Here is an 18,675-nt window from a genome sequence, read left to right as displayed (position 1 = left end):
CTGAGCAAAGTCAGTTTCTCACGCTGTCGCTTATGACGAATAATTGCAAGAAAACTTAGCACAAACAATATAAAACGTGAAAATAACAAAAAAGTATCCTGTATTTCCAATTAAACTTTGTTTGTAAGAATATTTTACATTAAGGGGCAATATGTACGATATTAACCCTTAATGTAAAAACTATTTTTTACATTAAGAGTTAACACGTAACCCTTAATGTATTTCTTTTTACAATAAGAGTAATTTTTACATTAAGGGTTTTAACACCTGTGACAGAGGCTATATATGTTGTCTCTGAGTTGGGTATTCATCTTAACATGCGCCATTGTCTCCTTCATTATTGACTACAACAATAGTACTTTATGTCTTTGGTATTGTTTCAAATTGCACTAATTTATCTTTCAAGAGTCGAACATACAATTTGACAAAGTTTCATATTTTGACAAATATCATTGTGAGATGCAGTTTATACCGAAATAATTTTCCAGATATAATTCTTAAAGGCGTCTTATACATTGAGGGAGGTAACGAAACGCTACACAGCGAAACGCTGCGGATCCTGACACTGCTCAGGGGCGAGACTCCTCACAGCATATTCTAGCGCGGCCAAACACGGCTGAAGGGACACGCTACACTGCTGTGCAGCACATGGCTGCCTTATTGCTGACCATTTAATACTAGTAACAGAAACCCATCAAACCGCACGTCTTTGCAGAGGATGTTGAACTTGTACTGAAACAAAACAGCTGTAACTAAAGTAGATTAATATTGACTGTTTAGAGTGAACATACTAGAGTACAAAGTGCCCCAAGTTGATACTTCTACCTGTCCTCCGTACATGTAACATGACACGGGAGTTGGTTCCCTTGCCAACTATCTGCGAGTAGCCTTGACACGAAATATCATATATTGGCTGGTCTACTAGCAACAGGTCGTCAAGCCTATCTGCACGAAATGATCTCAGGGAAAGAACGCCAAGCCTACACAACGTACATCAAGATCAAGAGATTATCTAACCTGATTTGGGGCGCTCCAAAAGACACTTCTCGAGTGTCACCCTAAGGAGATGTTCCAATTATCAGGTTGCGTGTGGTTCTTGACGCAGCGCTTCAGGTTTCTACCAGGAATGTCCATGGAAGATTTTGGGTAGAAGGGTGCTGGGAAACAGGTAGCTATAGGTGGCTCATTAAGGGCAGGGAAGAGGCGAACTAGGTGTGTACATGCCAATTACGGGTTAGTAATATTATACACTTTTTGTTGTTGTTAAAAACATGACTTATTGCGATGTTTATTTATGCACAATACTGTCTGAATTGGCAATATTTATTTATACAGTTAACAGATTTCATAATACTCAGCCGGGTTAGATTGCATCGTAATCATCAAAACTTTTTATCAGGGGTTTACTGAACCCCATATGCCAAGGAAATTGTAAACATGTTCATGTGTGTCGTGTTTTCCTATAACTGACAGACAGACAGAATTAGTTTATATAAGTGTCACATGATAGGCGACAATAATAAGACATTTACATACAAAGTGGCCTATCATCAAGCCTGAAGAGGCTAATGAGACACTGACGATAAAACACATAATGTACAAAGGGATCTATATATACATGCTAAAACTGAAATTAAAATATTAATTGGCATTAGATATAAGGATAAAATAATACTTATGAAAGGTACAGGCGTCTGGTAACCATTTCATTTACAGTGCAAGCAAGTAAGTTAACGATGCTAGATTCGGATGATGAGATGAATTTAGTAAATGTTGTAAGGCAGTAATGTGATTTTATATCTAAGATAGATAAAAGAAAAAAACATATTATGTCATTGTAAGATGTACAATCTAAGAGGAAATGGGCTTCAGCTTCTACACAATTCCAGAAAGGGCACAGTCTCACACACAGAGGTTGGGACTTGTCGTATCTACCTGTCGCAATGTAAAGTTGTAGATTACCACATCGTAGTCGGATTTATTCATTTATTTCTGGAAATGATGTGTCAAAGACGGGGTTCTGGACTGCAGGCCTTATGGAACAGCCTGTAAGTTCTGATGTTCCCGTGAGCATTACGTTTATCCGTCCACTGTTGAGCTAACCCTAACCCTGTTGAGCTAACCCTAACCCACCCGAATAGAGTTCATCGTAGTCCCATTTCCATCCACTACAGCCTGTTGACATTCCACTGTAGTATATATAGTCCTTCCATTAGGGAGGGGACTTTAAGTTTGGAAATTAGAGTTTGTTTGGGTTTTGGTTATTTTGTTTATAGGGGTTTTATTTTCAGATTTCCTAAAAGTGGTTATTAAAGATTTTGAATGAGAGAACAGTGAGTTCATGTTAGTACGCCACCGTGTGAAAGGATTGAATGTTTGCGGTGGGTGTATATGCATCTTTAAAGTGAATTTTTGGAACAGTTATGGAACACATCCCAAGGCTTGCATCCTCCCAAGGCACTAGCAAATTAGGAAAATGACTGATTTGTGAAGGTGTTGTTTCGGACGATGTGAAATGGACTTTGCTACGGATATTTTTCTCGTCTCCGATGACCAATCTGTAGACAGGCAGGCAAGTTTGTTTGTTTGTTTTTAATTTAAGTATCTTTCCTCACTTTTTTAATGCCTTATTTATATAAAAACTAGATTAATTTTATTTGGCTTGCCATTAAACATTTTCAAGGAACATTTAGGTGTTTGTGATTGTAGATTTGCTGTGTTTCCTGATATAATAGTGAATCAGGTATCGGTTGGGGTTAATCAGGAGCAGTCACTGTCATATCTGTGTCGGCGGCCATATCTCAGCAGAGTTCAACATCCTTGTCTTGGTGCTAGATTCCGGAGTAATTTCCGAAAACAAAGCATCAGTGAATATCGCTCAATAAATCAGTTTCATTCAACACACTAATTTTGCAGATTTAAAGTTCTTCCCTTGCGTCACTAGTATTTATAGAGAGTCAATCCATGTCAAGATCATCGTAAGGGCAACAAACACCAGAACCAAAGCATTTGTCAGATTAAAAATAATACAGGTCCAGGCTAAAATACTAAATTAAGTTTAATGCTGATAAATGCAGGCCTTAAAAGAAGATAAAGAACATAGAAACACGAGTTGATTGTAAACACCGCGAGTTGGGGGAAACCTGGGGGAGTAGTTCCGGGAAGGTTATCACGTTCAATTTCACACCGTGACAACTTTTCTGTGCGTTCACAGGTGTGTGTACTCCAAATACAGATCGGGTGACTACCCATTCAACAATTCAGCAGGAAAGAAACATTGTAAACGTTGCTCAAAGTGAAGCAATGGCATCAGTGAGTGACAATTACAGATTCTTCCCACCTAAAGATAAAATAGGCAGGCTAAAACGGCACATCAGCCGAACGCCACCGATTTATCAAGCGAAAACAGCACCTCAATTGACGAAAACGGTTGCTGTTTGTCGGGCTAAAACGACACCTCTATTTGTAAGGTAACAGTGCTAAAATTGCTATATTTTATTCAACTTTTCGTCAAATTCGCCTTCAATTCATAAGTTGTCGGTTAACCATTTAAGACCTGTCGGTACATACTAGCGATAAGAACTTGTATAACAATATCTGGCACTTCAAATTTACGCCGCCTGAATTAGGTCGGTGGGCGAAACTTTAATTACATGTTGAATAACAACTGGTAGTGGTCAGCGCGTTCGGCACTTACCAGTGTACCGTTATCAGCTATTTAGCGGCAACTGACAAACTATAAAATTGAAAACGCGAAACCAAACACGAGCTGAGTGATTCTATCGGCATTTATAATCTTCTATTACTCAACTTTCCAAACTGACCGTCTGCTTTGACTATTAAAAGACCAAACCCATCATACAAAATTGTATAACATGTCCAGTCTTTATTAGTCCAAAGTCTCAAATTTTAAACTGGACATGCACGTGTAGACTTGCCTTCAGATTAACAAAGGAGGTCTCAGGTATAAATATAGGGGTAAATCGACTGTTAGTCATTCCTGCTGTGCCTGAGAACCTCTCCCTGTTTGTCTTTGAAGGTAAGTCACTTTTACTTGTTACTTTGCCATTTAGGTTGAACTTTGCTTAAAATTGTCTTTTAAACTTGTCTTTAATTTTGTATGAATATCTTGCTTGAACAATGAACTTATACTCTATGTATTCGAAATGCCGTTCTAATCTAAGCTGCATATTATTCAAGTTTTACTGACTCAAATTAGCTACAGTAATTTATATGCGTGCGTCTCATGTAGAAATATTACTATTTCACAATCAGCGCTCGTATCCCACATGTTTATTTATCTGGTTTAAAACTACTAGGCAAATGATTATTAATCACAGGTGTCGTGGATGCTTCATAATTATCATGTTTCAATGTGAATAGCGTGCATTATAATAATGTATGAATTATTTGTCCGTGTGTCGGTAGGACCAATATTCATATGTGTGTCGTGTTATTTACCTTATTGTATGCTGTATCGTTAGTAGAGTGGTTTTATAATGCAACAACGTTAAATGCGTCAATATGCATCAACATGATCCAGTTACTCGATTTAATTACGTTATGTATATTTGTTTGCGTTCTTATGCCTGATAAATACGGTTCAAGAATATAACTTATATCCGATGTTCATGCATCAAATATATTTTTTATATACAAAACCAGATCAGTGCAAGTACAGCAAAGTATATTATTCTTATCTGTAGCCCAAAATATATTTCTTATTAGGTAACTACTTTGTGAGGGCATAGCACTAGACCACAATACTCCAACGTAACTTTTGTTCTAGATAAATGCACGCAATTTAATCTATGCCTGATAAATTTATGTTTTCCAATTTATGCATATTGTTTCCATTCGGTAAGATGAATGGATGCTGTATAGAATATCTCAGATACTATACTTTTAGCATAATTTGGACGCTACAGATAACGTAGTAGTTTTATGTTGTAGAATAGTTATAATGAAACAGGCTTTCCTATAGCAGTGTTTATATCCATTTCTAAATTACAGTTCACAAGCAATTTCTCTGTTTGGCGAAATCTCCAATAAGGTTCATTAACATTCACAATAGAATATACGTTCACTAATAATCAGTTTTAATTCATATATATTTCAAGTTTCAAGTACGGTATTCATTCATGTGTGATTTGTATAAGCTCGGCCCGCATAGCGCGGCATGCACAGGCGGCACCGCTCATTGTTACATAACGGCGCACTCACCAGCGCTCGGCAGTGACGGCACGTACCGTATTTAACCATTTTGCGCATAGCTGTTACCTGAATTTAGTATAATGTATTCAGTCATTGAATGCGGGTCCCATTATTATTTACCGTATTCAATCTTGTATTCACTATTTAACTCTGGAGTGTACACCTGAATCAGCTATAGTTCATGACGTCACATGTACCGTATTTAACGTAGAATAAGTTATTAGACATGTCATTGTTCAAGAAAGGTGTTGTTATAATCTTTTATATGAATGCTTTTTGTAAACATTGTTCAGATGTTATTTATGAGTACCTTAAATATATAGACCAAACATTATGAGTAATTATCAATGAGTAATTTAATGTGAATTGATTAATAATGTCTGCATTATATCAAATTTTTACTGCTATGATATAAATGAATATCCAATGAGTTGAGCTTACACTTTACACTTAGTTATTATTTTACAAATGGTATTTTAATTATAAATGTGTTACGTAATCTTATGCAATGTTATATTAGGCTGTAACTTGAATAGGTACTGAGACGTCTCTGAAGTTAATGCATTGTTCTCAAAGTGAGATCACATAACAAGCAATTGTTTATTAACTCATGCCTATTATATAACAACGAATATCTCAACAGTTTTTGTATCACCGCTTAATTATTTGTCTGATTATGTCTATGTGCTTGATGATGATGAAACCATTTAATAAAGAAATTCCTGCTTTGCCTGAGAACCCCTCTCTGTTTGTTGATCCCGTGGCTAATTCCCCGAAAGTCATTCTAGGTTTTGATCAGTTTTAGTGTAAAAACTAACTCTGTTTCAGTAATAACGATAAGAACGACTTATGTAGTAGTATATGCTTTATGTACATGCTGTATTATATTATTCAGTCCAAAGCGACGTTTTACCTTACATGTAATGACTCAGTAGTTTTACACGGACACACGTACTACATTGAACTGTCGTACATGTACAGGCCAACGTTAATATGACGTGGGCCGAGACATGGGTCCTAACTGGGGGGTACACACTGTGCACATATACTCCAACAATCACCTTGGCTACACAGCAGACCGGGTAAAGTTCTCTGTTTCATTATTGTAGCATATCCCCTACATAGTAAGATAAGATACGTATTGCTCGCCCGTGAAGAGATCACCCGTTTGATAACAATAAGCTGGTATTGCACAGAGTTTAATACAACTTTATGGATAACAACTTCTGGTTTATTGTATAGAGCGACGTGTTGATGTAGATTCTTACACCGTTGTCAAGCTGGGGTGACTACAATCCAGTGATGAGAGGTATACATGCATGATAAGTTGTGATAAGCAGCTGATTAACATACAGTTAATTGGATGATATAATGAACGTGTCTGCACTTTCTGTTTCTCAAAGGGACATAACCATGTAGAAGATGAATTCCATGTTCTTATGATTTGTGACCAGTATTCCAGAGCAAGAAGAAACTCTTTTCCCAAGCGTCTCGTTATCCCCCTCTCTATTTAGAATTTTGTAAGATTTATGTCAGCTGAAAACGAACAAATTTTAAAAGGCTTAGGTCAATATTTCTCTAACAAGTCATGAACATCGAAAGGAAACACAGTGTGGGACGGTATATCATAATTAAATCTACTCAACATGCAAATATATATTTACAGTATATTTCCATTGTATTATGGGCCGGTGGCCTGACGAACCGAATAAATTTGTCTGTCTGTCTGTCTGTCTGTCTGCCTTTATTGGGTGAAGCCACATGTACAGTAAGAATAACAAATAGCACACAGGTAATGAAGCACTTAGGTAATGAAGCACATGGGTAATGAAGCACACAGGTAATGAAGCACACAGGTAATGAAGCACACAGGTAATGAAGCACACAGGTAGTGAAGCACACAGGTAATGAAGCACTTAGGTAATGAAGCACACGGGTAATGAAGCACACAGGTAGTGAAGCACACGGGTAATGAAGCACACGGGTAATGAAGCACACGGGTAATGCAGCACACAGGTAGTGAAGCACACAGGTAATGAAGCACATGGGTAATGAAGCACACGGGTAATAAAGCACACGGGTAATGAAGCACACGGGTAATGCAGCACACAGGTAGTGAAGCACACAGGTAATGAAGCACACGGGTAATGAAGCACACGGGTAATGCAGCACACAGGTAGTGAAGCACACAGGTAATGAAGCACACAGGTAATGAAGCACACGGGTAATGAAGCACACAGGTAATGAAGCACACAGGTAATGAAGCACACAGGTAGTGAAGCACACAGGTAATGAAGCACTTAGGTAATGAAGCACACGGGTAATGAAGCACACAGGTAGTGAAGCACACAGGTAATGAAGCACACAGGTAGTGAAGCACACGGGTAATGAAGCACACGGGTAATGAAGCACTTAGGTAATGAAGCACACGGGTAATGAAGCACACAGGTAAAGAAGCACACAGGTAATGAAGCACACAGGTAATGAAGCACTTAGGTAATGAAGCACACGGGTAATGAAGCACTTAGGTAATGAAGCACACGGGTAATGAAGCACTTAGGTAATGAAGCACACGGGTAATGAAGCACACGGGTAATGCAGCACACAGGTAATGAAGCACACAGGTAATGAAGCACACAGGTAATGAAGCACATGGGTAATGCAGCACACAGGTAGTGAAGCACACAGGTAATGAAGCACACAGGTAATGAAGCACACAGGTAGTGAAGCACACAGATAATGAAGCACTTAGGTAATGAAGCACACGGGTAATGAAGCACACAGGTAGTGAAGCACACAGGTAATGAAGCACTTAGGTAATGAAGCACACGGGTAATGAAGCACACAGGTAGTGAAGCACACAGGTAATGAAGCACACAGGTAATGAAGCACACGGGTAATGAAGCACACAGGTAATGAAGCACACAGGTAATGAAGCACACGGGTAATGAAGCACACAGGTATTGAAGCACACAGGTAATGAAGCACACGGGTAATGAAGCACACAGGTAATGAAGCACACAGGTAGTGAAGCACTTAGGTAGTGAAGCACACGGGTAATGAAGCACACAGGTAATGAAGCACACAGGTAGTGAAGCATACAGGTAATGAAGCACTTAGGTAATGAAGCACACGGGTAATGAAGCACACAGGTAGTGAAGCACACAGGTAATGAAGCACACAGGTAATGAAGCACACGGGTAATGAAGCACACGGGTAAAGAAGCACAGAGGTAATGAAGCACACGGGTAATGAAGCACTTAGGTAATGAAGCACACGGGTAGTGAAGCACACAGGTAATGAAGCACTTAGGTAATGAAGCACACGGGTAATGAAGCACACGGGTAATGAAGCACACAGGTAATGAAGCACTTAGGTAATGAAGCACACAGGTAGTGAAGCACACAGGTAATGAAGCACACAGGTAATGAAGCACACGGGTAATGAAGCACACGGGTAATGAAGCACACGGGTAATGAAGCACTTAGGTAATGAAGCACACAGGTAATGAAGCACACAGGTAATGAAGCACACAGGTAATGAAGCACACAGGTAATGAAGCACTTAGGTAATGAAGCACGCGGGTAATGAAGCACACGGGTAATGAAGCACACAGGTAATGAAGCACTTAGGTAATGAAGCACACAGGTAATGAAGCACACAGGTAATGAAGCACACAGGTAATGAAGCACACGGGTAATGAAGCACACGGGTAATGAAGCACACGGGTAAAGAAGCACACAGGTAATGAAGCACAGGGGTAATGAAGCACTTAGGTAATGAAGCACACGGGTAATGAAGCACTTAGGTAATGAAGCACACGGGTAATGAAACACTTAGGTAATGAAGCACACAGGTAATGAAGCACACGGGTAATGAAGCACACAGGTAATGAAGCACACAGGTAGTGAAGCACACAGGTAAAGAAGCACACAGGTTTACTGTACATAAGGATAAGGACTGAAATGATTAAACGGTTGTTACAAGCTAATTGGATCCTAATTAATTTTATCTCTATTGCTTGATTAGGCCTTCATAGGCAGACGAGAAGTCATACCCTTGATCTCTGATGATCAAACGTTTGTGACGGCGGATTTCTATAGCCTCTGAAAGTTTTTTCTTGGTGAAGTCCTGATGTTTGGTTGAGAGGATTTGGACTTTGTCAAACTAAAATGATGGCTGTGGAATTTTTGCTCGGGTCTGAGAGGGCTGATTTGCTGTGTGCTGTGGAAGTCTTATGTTCTTAGATGCTGTGTGAACTGGGCGGCTGATTTCCCCGATGTACGAGTCACCAAAGGCACAGTTAATCTTACAGATTACTCCTTGGTGGGGCTACTTGTTGGAGGGGGGCCTGCGGCCTTTAGCTTGGAGGATGGTTCTAAGTTTTATGGAGCCTTTGAAGTTGGTGTCGATGCCTGTTTGGTGCTTCTGTAATCTACTGATTTGATGACAGATGACAAATAAAGCAACAAAACCCTTTTCATAGCAAATAGAAATCTCTGCATAAAGCAGAGTCAAACTTCTGAAATGCCAATTCACGAGTTTCCTAATATTGGTATTACACGGGAGCTCATTTAGTGTATGTATTACCAAACGGGGATGCATATCGTGTGGTTCAAGTTGATTGCAATGGAAGGCCGTCATCTCGTAACCCAGGTCTTCTCACAATGTGAGTGGAGCTCTTGGGGCTGATGGACACCTTGGACTGAGTTGGGAGAAGTCCGAGGACATCTAGATACTCGGGTCCCGTCTGTACATGGTGATACTGAAATCTCCTAATCCCACTATTACTGTGTACAGAACATAAGGTTATAATTAAGAGACGTGTGTGGATATTGTGTCTTCATTGAGACTCACTTGAGGACGGCTGAGAGCAGTGGACGTCTGAACAAACACAACTACAGACAACTACAGACAACAACAGACAACTACAGACAGCTACAGACAGCTACAGACAACAACAGACAACAACAGACAACAACAGACAGCTACAGACAGCAACAGACAACTACAGACAACTACAGACAACTACAGACAACTACAGACAACAACAGACAACAACAGACAACAACAGACAACTACAGACAACAACAGACAACAACAGACAACTACAGACAGCTACAGACAACTACAGACAACTACAGACAACAACAGACAACTACAGACAGCTACAGACAGCTACAGACAACAACAGACAACTACAGACAACAACAGACAACAACAGACAGCTACAGACAACTACAGACAACAACAGACAACTACAGACAACAACAGACAACTACAGACAGCTACAGACAACAACAGACAACTACAGACAACTACAGACAACTACAGACAACAACAGACAACTACAGACAACAACAGACAACTACAGACAACTACAGACAGCAACAGACAACTACAGACAGCTACAGACAGCTACAGACAACAACAGACAGCTACAGACAACTACAGACAACTACAGACAGCTACAGACAACTACAGACAGCTACAGACAACTACAGACAACTACAGACAGCTACAGACAACTACAGACAACTACAGACAACTACAGACAACAACAGACAACTACAGACAGCCACAGACAACTACAGACAGCTACAGACAACTACAGACAACTACAGACAGCTACAGACAACAACAGACAACTACAAACAGCTACAGACAACAACAGACAACAACAGACAACTACAGACAACTACAGTTAACAACAGACAACAACAGACAACTACAGACAACAACAGACAACAACAGACAACTACAGACAACTACAGACAACTACAGACAACAACAGACAACGACAGACAACTACAGACAACAACAGACAACAACAGACAACTACAGACAACAACAGACAGCTATAGACAACAACAGACAACTACAGACAGCTACAGACAGCTATAGATAGCTTTCGGTGGGCAACATGGACTTCATCAAACTGATGTTAACATGGTTTGCTGCGACTCTTGAGACATTTTAACCATTTGAAGTCTCCGACTCAGACTCCTAACACTCTAGCTTAGCGTATACAGCTAGGCCAAACCCCAACACATAAGTACCTAACACTATAGCTTAGCGTCTACAGCTAGGCCAAACCCCAACACATAAGTACCTAACACTATAGCTTAGCGTCTACAGCTAGGCCAAACCCCAACACATAAGTACCTAACACTATAGCTTAGCGTATACAGCTAGGCCAAACCCCAACACATACGTACCTAACACAGCTTAGCGTCTACAGCTAGGCCAAACCCCAACACATAAGTACCTAACACTATAGCTTAGCGTCTACAGCTAGGCCAAACCCCAACACATAAGTACCTAACACTATAGCTTAGCGTCTACAGCTAGGCCAAACCCCAACACATAAGTACCTAACACTATAGCTTAGCGTCTACAGCTAGGCCAAACCCCAGCACATATGTACCTAACACTATAGCTTAGCGTATACAGCTAGGCCAAACCCCAACACATACGTACCTAACACTATAGCTTAGCGTATACAGCTAGGCCAAACCCCAACACATAAGTACCTAACACTATAGCTTAGCGTCTACAGCTAGGCCAAACCCCAACACATATGTACCTAACACTATATCTTAGCGTATACAGCTAGGCCAAACCCCAACACATACGTACCTAACACAGCTTAGCGTATACAGCTAGGCCAAACCCCAACACATACGTACCTAACACTATAGCTTAGCGTATACAGCTAGGCCAAACCCCAACACATATGTACCTAACACCCTAGCTTAGCGTATACAGCTAGGCCAAACCCCAACACATATGTACCTAACACTATATCTTAGCGTATACAGCTAGGCCAAACCCCAACATATAAGTACCTAACACTATATCTTAGCGTCTACAGCTAGGCCAAACCCCAACACATAAGTACCTAACACTATATCTTAGCGTATACAGCTAGGCCAAACCCCAACACATAAGTACCTAACACTATATCTTAGCGTCTACAGCTAGGCCAAACCCCAACACATACGTACCTAACACTCTAGCTTAGCGTATACAGCTAGGCCAAACCCCAACACATATGTACCTAACACCCTAGCTTAGCGTATACAGCTAGGCCAAACCCCAACACATATGTACCTAACACTATATCTTAGCGTATACAGCTAGGCCAAACCCCAACACATAAGTACCTAACACTATAGCTTAGCGTCTACAGCTAGGCCAAACCCCAACACATAAGTACCTAACACTATATCTTAGCGTATACAGCTAGGCCAAACCCCAACACATAAGTACCTAACACTATAGCTTAGCGTCTACAGCTAGGCCAAACCCCAACACATATGTACCTAACACTATATCTTAGCGTATACAGCTAGGCCAAACCCCAACACATAAGTACCTAACACTATATCTTAGCGTATACAGCTAGGCCAAACCCCAACACATAAGTACCTAACACTATATCTTAGCGTCTACAGCTAGGCCAAACCCCAACACATACGTACCTAACACTCTAGCTTAGCGTATACAGCTAGGCCAAACCCCAACACATATGTACCTAACACCCTAGCTTAGCGTATACAGCTAGGCCAAACCCCAACACATATGTACCTAACACTATATCTTAGCGTATACAGCTAGGCCAAACCCCAACACATAAGTACCTAACACTATAGCTTAGCGTCTACAGCTAGGCCAAACCCCAACACATAAGTACCTAACACTATATCTTAGCGTATACAGCTAGGCCAAACCCCAACACATATGTACCTAACACTATATCTTAGCGTATACAGCTAGGCCAAACCCCAACACATAAGTACCTAACACTATAGCTTAGCGTCTACAGCTAGGCCAAACCCCAACACATATGTACCTAACACTATATCTTAGCGTATACAGCTAGGCCAAACCCCAACACATAAGTACCTAACACTATAGCTTAGCGTATACAGCTAGGCCAAACCCCAACACATACGTACCTAACACTATATCTTAGCGTATACAGCTAGGCCAAACCCCAACACATATGTACCTAACACTCTAGCTTAGCGTATACAGCTAGGCCAAACCCCAACACATATGTACCTAACACTCTAGCTTAGCGTATACAGCTAGGCCAAACCCCAACACATACGTACCTAACACTCTAGCTTAGCGTATACAGCTAGGCCAAACCCCAACACATATGTACCTAACACTATAGCTTAGCGTATACAGCTAGGCCAAACCCCAGCACATATGTACCTAACACTATATCTTAGCGTCTACAGCTAGGCCAAACCCCAACACATATGTACCTAACACTATAGCTTAGCGTATACAGCTAGGCCAAACCCCAACACATACGTACCTAACACAGCTTAGCGTCTACAGCTAGGCCAAACCCCAACACATATGTACCTAACACTATAGCTTAGCGTATACAGCTAGGCCAAACCCCAACACATATGTACCTAACACTCTAGCTTAGCGTATACAGCTAGGCCAAACCCCAACACATAAGTACCTAACACTCTAGCTTAGCGTCTACAGCTAGGCCAAACCCCAACACATATGTACCTAACACTCTAGCTTAGCGTATACAGCTAGGCCAAACCCCAACACATATGTACCTAACACTATATCTTAGCGTCTACAGCTAGGCCAAACCCCAACACATACGTACCTAACACTCTAGCTTAGCGTATACAGCTAGGCCAAACCCCAACACATATGTACCTAACACTATAGCTTAGCGTATACAGCTAGACCAAACCACAACACATAGGTACCTAGTTGATGATTGACAATGTGCATATGAACTGCACATTTTTATTCCTAAGAGTGTGTAAAACAAATAGCATCTTATGACTGACTTTGTGCTCACGAAGGGTTCACATTTCAGGATCATATAAATGAACATGTACTGGTTATCAATGTTACTATAGACTGTTGGTACAAGTTCTTGCACCTCATTCCAAGGACCCTGTGAGGTAAATCATGTGGTGATTGATCTAGTGCAGCTGTCTGGTCACATGCATTCCTAAATCATTGTTGTAAATGTTTAAATCAAGTGGTATTGACAAATATGAATGTGCTTTGAAACTGTTGGTTGATGCATATATTGATTGCAATCTTATGATTTTGCACATTACTTTCATGTATGTACTGTCTGTGCACTTAGAATCTATTGACACATGCATAAGATAGATTCCCATTTCTGGTAACTTTAATAATTTATTCTGTTGGATTAGCAACGTGCCTAGAGATTGTTGGTACATGCAGAATAGGTACTTCTGACTGATGTGTATTTTATTTAAAGTTTTGATTTCGAATATGCGTGTCCTTATTAGACAAGTATGTGATCACAACAAATATGTCTATGACATATATCCCATTCTTCTTTCGACATACACTCTCCGAAAAAAAACGCACAGGTAGATTTTTAGTAAATATATTGTACCTAATAAAGTCGATATATTTAATTAAATATCATAGATACAAATATGCCGTTGTACAAAAGCATTGAAAACTATTCATTGTCATGTCAAATAAGGCCGCAAGGCGGCGCTGAACTGAGCAGCAATCACGGCTCTGCATCTCCTCGGCACTGACTGGATAAGTGTACGTATTCTGTCCTGCGGAATTCTGCGCCATTCTGCTAGTAACGCGTTGGCCAGTTGTGGGTGTGTCTGCGGCGTGTCATGACGGTAACGCACACGTCGATCGAGTTCATCCCAGAGGTGTTCGATTGGGTTGAGATCTGGAGTTCTCGACGGCCACGGCAAGTCGTTGATGTTGGCATTATGAAGGTAGTCTACCGTGACTCGAGCTGTGTCTCATTGTACATAGTATCCACTGCACTCAGCATTTGTCTCAAAATGTGTGAACATATGTCACTGTTTTCTACAATGTAGCGAAACTGCTGCCCCAGTCAACCTATCGTCGCTCTTAAAACTTGTTTTTGATGTTGCCAAACTCAAATCATGACCGATATATGTTATACAGAGCTTCGATTGGTTTGTTTCAAAGCGAATGCAATCCCACTTACCCCATATCAGTCGACATCAGTGACCACAGTTTTTTTGGTGTCACTCTATCCAGTTGTAGAAACTTAACATTCTGATGTAAGAGATGTTGTATTTTACAAGGAAGCTCAACGCCTAAACAACGCCTGGAGAAAAACATGGTTGACTCCTGCAATTCGGTCAGCGAAGCTTGTGACGCCCTAACATTGACACTGAGTCATGATTAAAAAGAGTAAACCCTGGTTCAACGCCGACGAGCAATCCGTATCAGAGAAAGACTCAAGAATAAGGCAATATCATCCTGCAAACCAAATGTATTATAAGGTAAAAAAAGAAAAAAAAAGAAATGCTGTTAATAGTCTTCTAAAACAAGCAAAAGAGGCATTCCATTGTAACTCAGATGAGTTTTTATTAACTAATTAATTATCCAAAGGAAATAACAACAAGTATTGGAAATTACATAGATTTATTGTGAAGGATTCCTACTCTACAATTATACCCCCTTTGGTCACTGAAGTTTCAAGTATGCCAACCGCTTTTTCAGATTCAAAAATGTCTGGAGCATTAAATGTCAATTTCAGTTCAGTCACAAATATTGATAATTTTTACCATGTGTTACCTAACTTCTTTGAGAGGCATTTAGAAGCTGGAGTACCAAGTAAGGATAACATTTATGGATGAACAACTTCTTTATTACAATTAGGAGCGACATTTGGTGTAGGTTATCAAGCAAGTGATGTACAGAGTATGGTTGACAAGTATATATACAGGTTAGGAGGCAGTGTGTATACAGTAGAGTAGATATCAGATGTAGTTACACTGGAGTGATAAAATTTAGTTGATGATAATATTTGTACATTTTGTAAATGCTGTAGAGAAGATTTATCACATATTTATTAAGAATTTGAACACGTCAAGGACTTCTGGTCACCTTCTGAAATATTTATCAACTGTAATCTTAATATTACAGTCAATGACAAAGAATACAAACTTGGGCAATATGCTGATGATACTGAATTATTTCTAAATGGCAAAGATGAAAGCTTATATGCAGCTATAGAAACACTAAATAAATTCTACAAAATGTCTGGCTTAAAAAATTATTGTAGACAAGACAAAAGCAATATGGATAGGCTCAAAAGCGAGTAGCAATACTCGTTTATGTCAAGACTTACAAATAGAATGGCACAATAAGGAATTTGAAGTATTAGGAATTACGTTTAATCCAAACTTAAGTGAACTCTGGGTAATCAATACAAAAAGAAAGCTAGAAGAAATAAATAGATTGCTTGCAAATTGGAGAAAAAGAAATCTGACGATAATAGGAAAAATTAGAGTCATAAAAACTTTAGCATTGTCAAAAATAGTTCATATATTTTCGACACTACCTAACCCTTCTGAGGACTTTGTCTTGTCACTTGACAAAATATTTTACAATTTTATCTGGAATAATAAAAAAGACAAAATCAAAAGGAGCACTTTGACAAGAAAATATGAGGGAGGTGGATTAGGTATGATTAACATTAGAGCCTTTATTGACGCACTAAAACTCTCTTCACTCAGATTATATTGTAAAAAAAACAACATATAGTAACCCTTGTAATATCCCAATTAAAGATATACTATCTTTGGGTGCTAATGTTGACAAGCAATCTTTTGTTAAAAACCCATACTGGAAAGATGTATTGAAAGCTTGGAACAACTTTTGTAAAAAGAATATTATTAACGTTGATAATATAGAAGATATTTTGTCCCAACCATTATGGCTCAACCACAACTTCAAACAAGCAACATACTACATAAAGCAATGGGCTAATAGTGGAATTTACTCAATTAAAGATATATGCAATGAAAACGGACTGATGTCATTTGAAGAACTGAAACTAAAATATCCGATAAAAGGTACAATATTAGACTATAGATGTGTAATCTTCAATATACCAGAATCATGGAAAATAACAATCAAGAAAACTAGAAAAAATACTTTACAGAATTTGTATATAAACAGTTGCTTAAGTGGTCTGAGGAAGCCTGTAAAAGGCGCTAGAATCTTTTATGATAAATTAATATTAAATGAAAATAATCTTAAAGTTTGTAATAAATGGCAATCAATTTTTCACTGTGATTTTAATTGGAAAAAGATATTTACGGTCTATAGATATAAACTGAAGGATGTAAAACTTTTAGATTTTCAATACAGATTTCTACATGGAATTATCTACACAAAGAAGGAACTATTAACAATGATTCTTGTAGACAACAGTGTGTGTAGCTTTTGTAATGTTGTCAATGAGGACGTCAGCCATGTCTTTTGGGAATGTAATGAAACTAAACAATTTTGGAATGATCTCGAACTGTGGCTTAACAATTATCTTCCACAAAAACAAAATTGACAAAATATCTTATTTGGTTTGGTTCTAACTACTCTAATACTTTAATCAATCATATAGTTTTATTGGGAAAAAGGCATATTCATGTAAGTGGAACTAAAGGAACCAAACCGAAATTAGATATACTTTTAAAATTGTTTAAAAACATATATTCAATCGAGAAATTTATTGCTATAAAAAAGGATGACAAAAGTAACTTTAATAGAAAATGGTCACCTTTATTCTCAGCATTTGATTCATAGCTCTCTGTTGATACATGATATGTTTGAGTCTGACTGTGTTGCAACAGTGTTGGTTTGAAATAGGACAATGTTTGTTTCCAACCCTTTAATTTTCTAAAGAGTGTATTGTGCCATTCTATGCAATCCGAAATATGTCTTTGACGGAATACTGTATTAATCTACAACTCTGGGAACAATAAAAACGTTTATAAAAAAAACAACTGTAATCTTGATATTGAGCTTGAATTTACAAAATATACTATCATGTTTGGATTTTGTACATCTGACAATGTAGTTAACCATATTCTGCTATCAGCAAAGAGATTCATTTATTAATCAAGTATTAATAAACAATACTTTGAAGTATTCAATAAAGGATTTAGTGATATTTGTCAAATTAAAAAATATATTGCAAACAAAAAGAACAGTATGATTTGTTAGAATAATAGTTAAGTAGATGGAAGCAAGCGACTTCTACTCTCTGTCTGTAGCCACGAAGCGTTCATGAAATATCTTTTCCCTGAAATTCTATTTAGAAACAACAACAACAGCAAAAACAAAACAAATTAACAACAGTTGAAGATATAACCTTTAAAAATTTGAAAGGTTCTTAGAACCAGAAAAGTTTTGTTATGCATTTAATGAAGTCTAGCATCAAAACCATTTGGTGACGCTCAGAGGGGAACTGTTGCGGTTGAGGAATAACGAAGGGAGTAGGCAACAAACTCGATGTATGTATGAGGAACTGTCCTTTATTTGAATGTTGAATGTTTAAACTTCTGCATATTGCCACCATCATACTTGTAAATAGATATTGTGTATGTGGACGTATGGCCCTCCATGCCCATATGTATTGATGTA

Source organism: Haliotis cracherodii, unplaced genomic scaffold, assembly GCF_022045235.1.
Source record: "Haliotis cracherodii isolate W230 unplaced genomic scaffold, xgHalCrac1.p SCAF_6, whole genome shotgun sequence".
NCBI classification, from domain to species: domain Eukaryota; kingdom Metazoa; phylum Mollusca; class Gastropoda; order Lepetellida; family Haliotidae; genus Haliotis; species Haliotis cracherodii.
Note: the sequence above shows the minus strand (reverse complement) of the source record.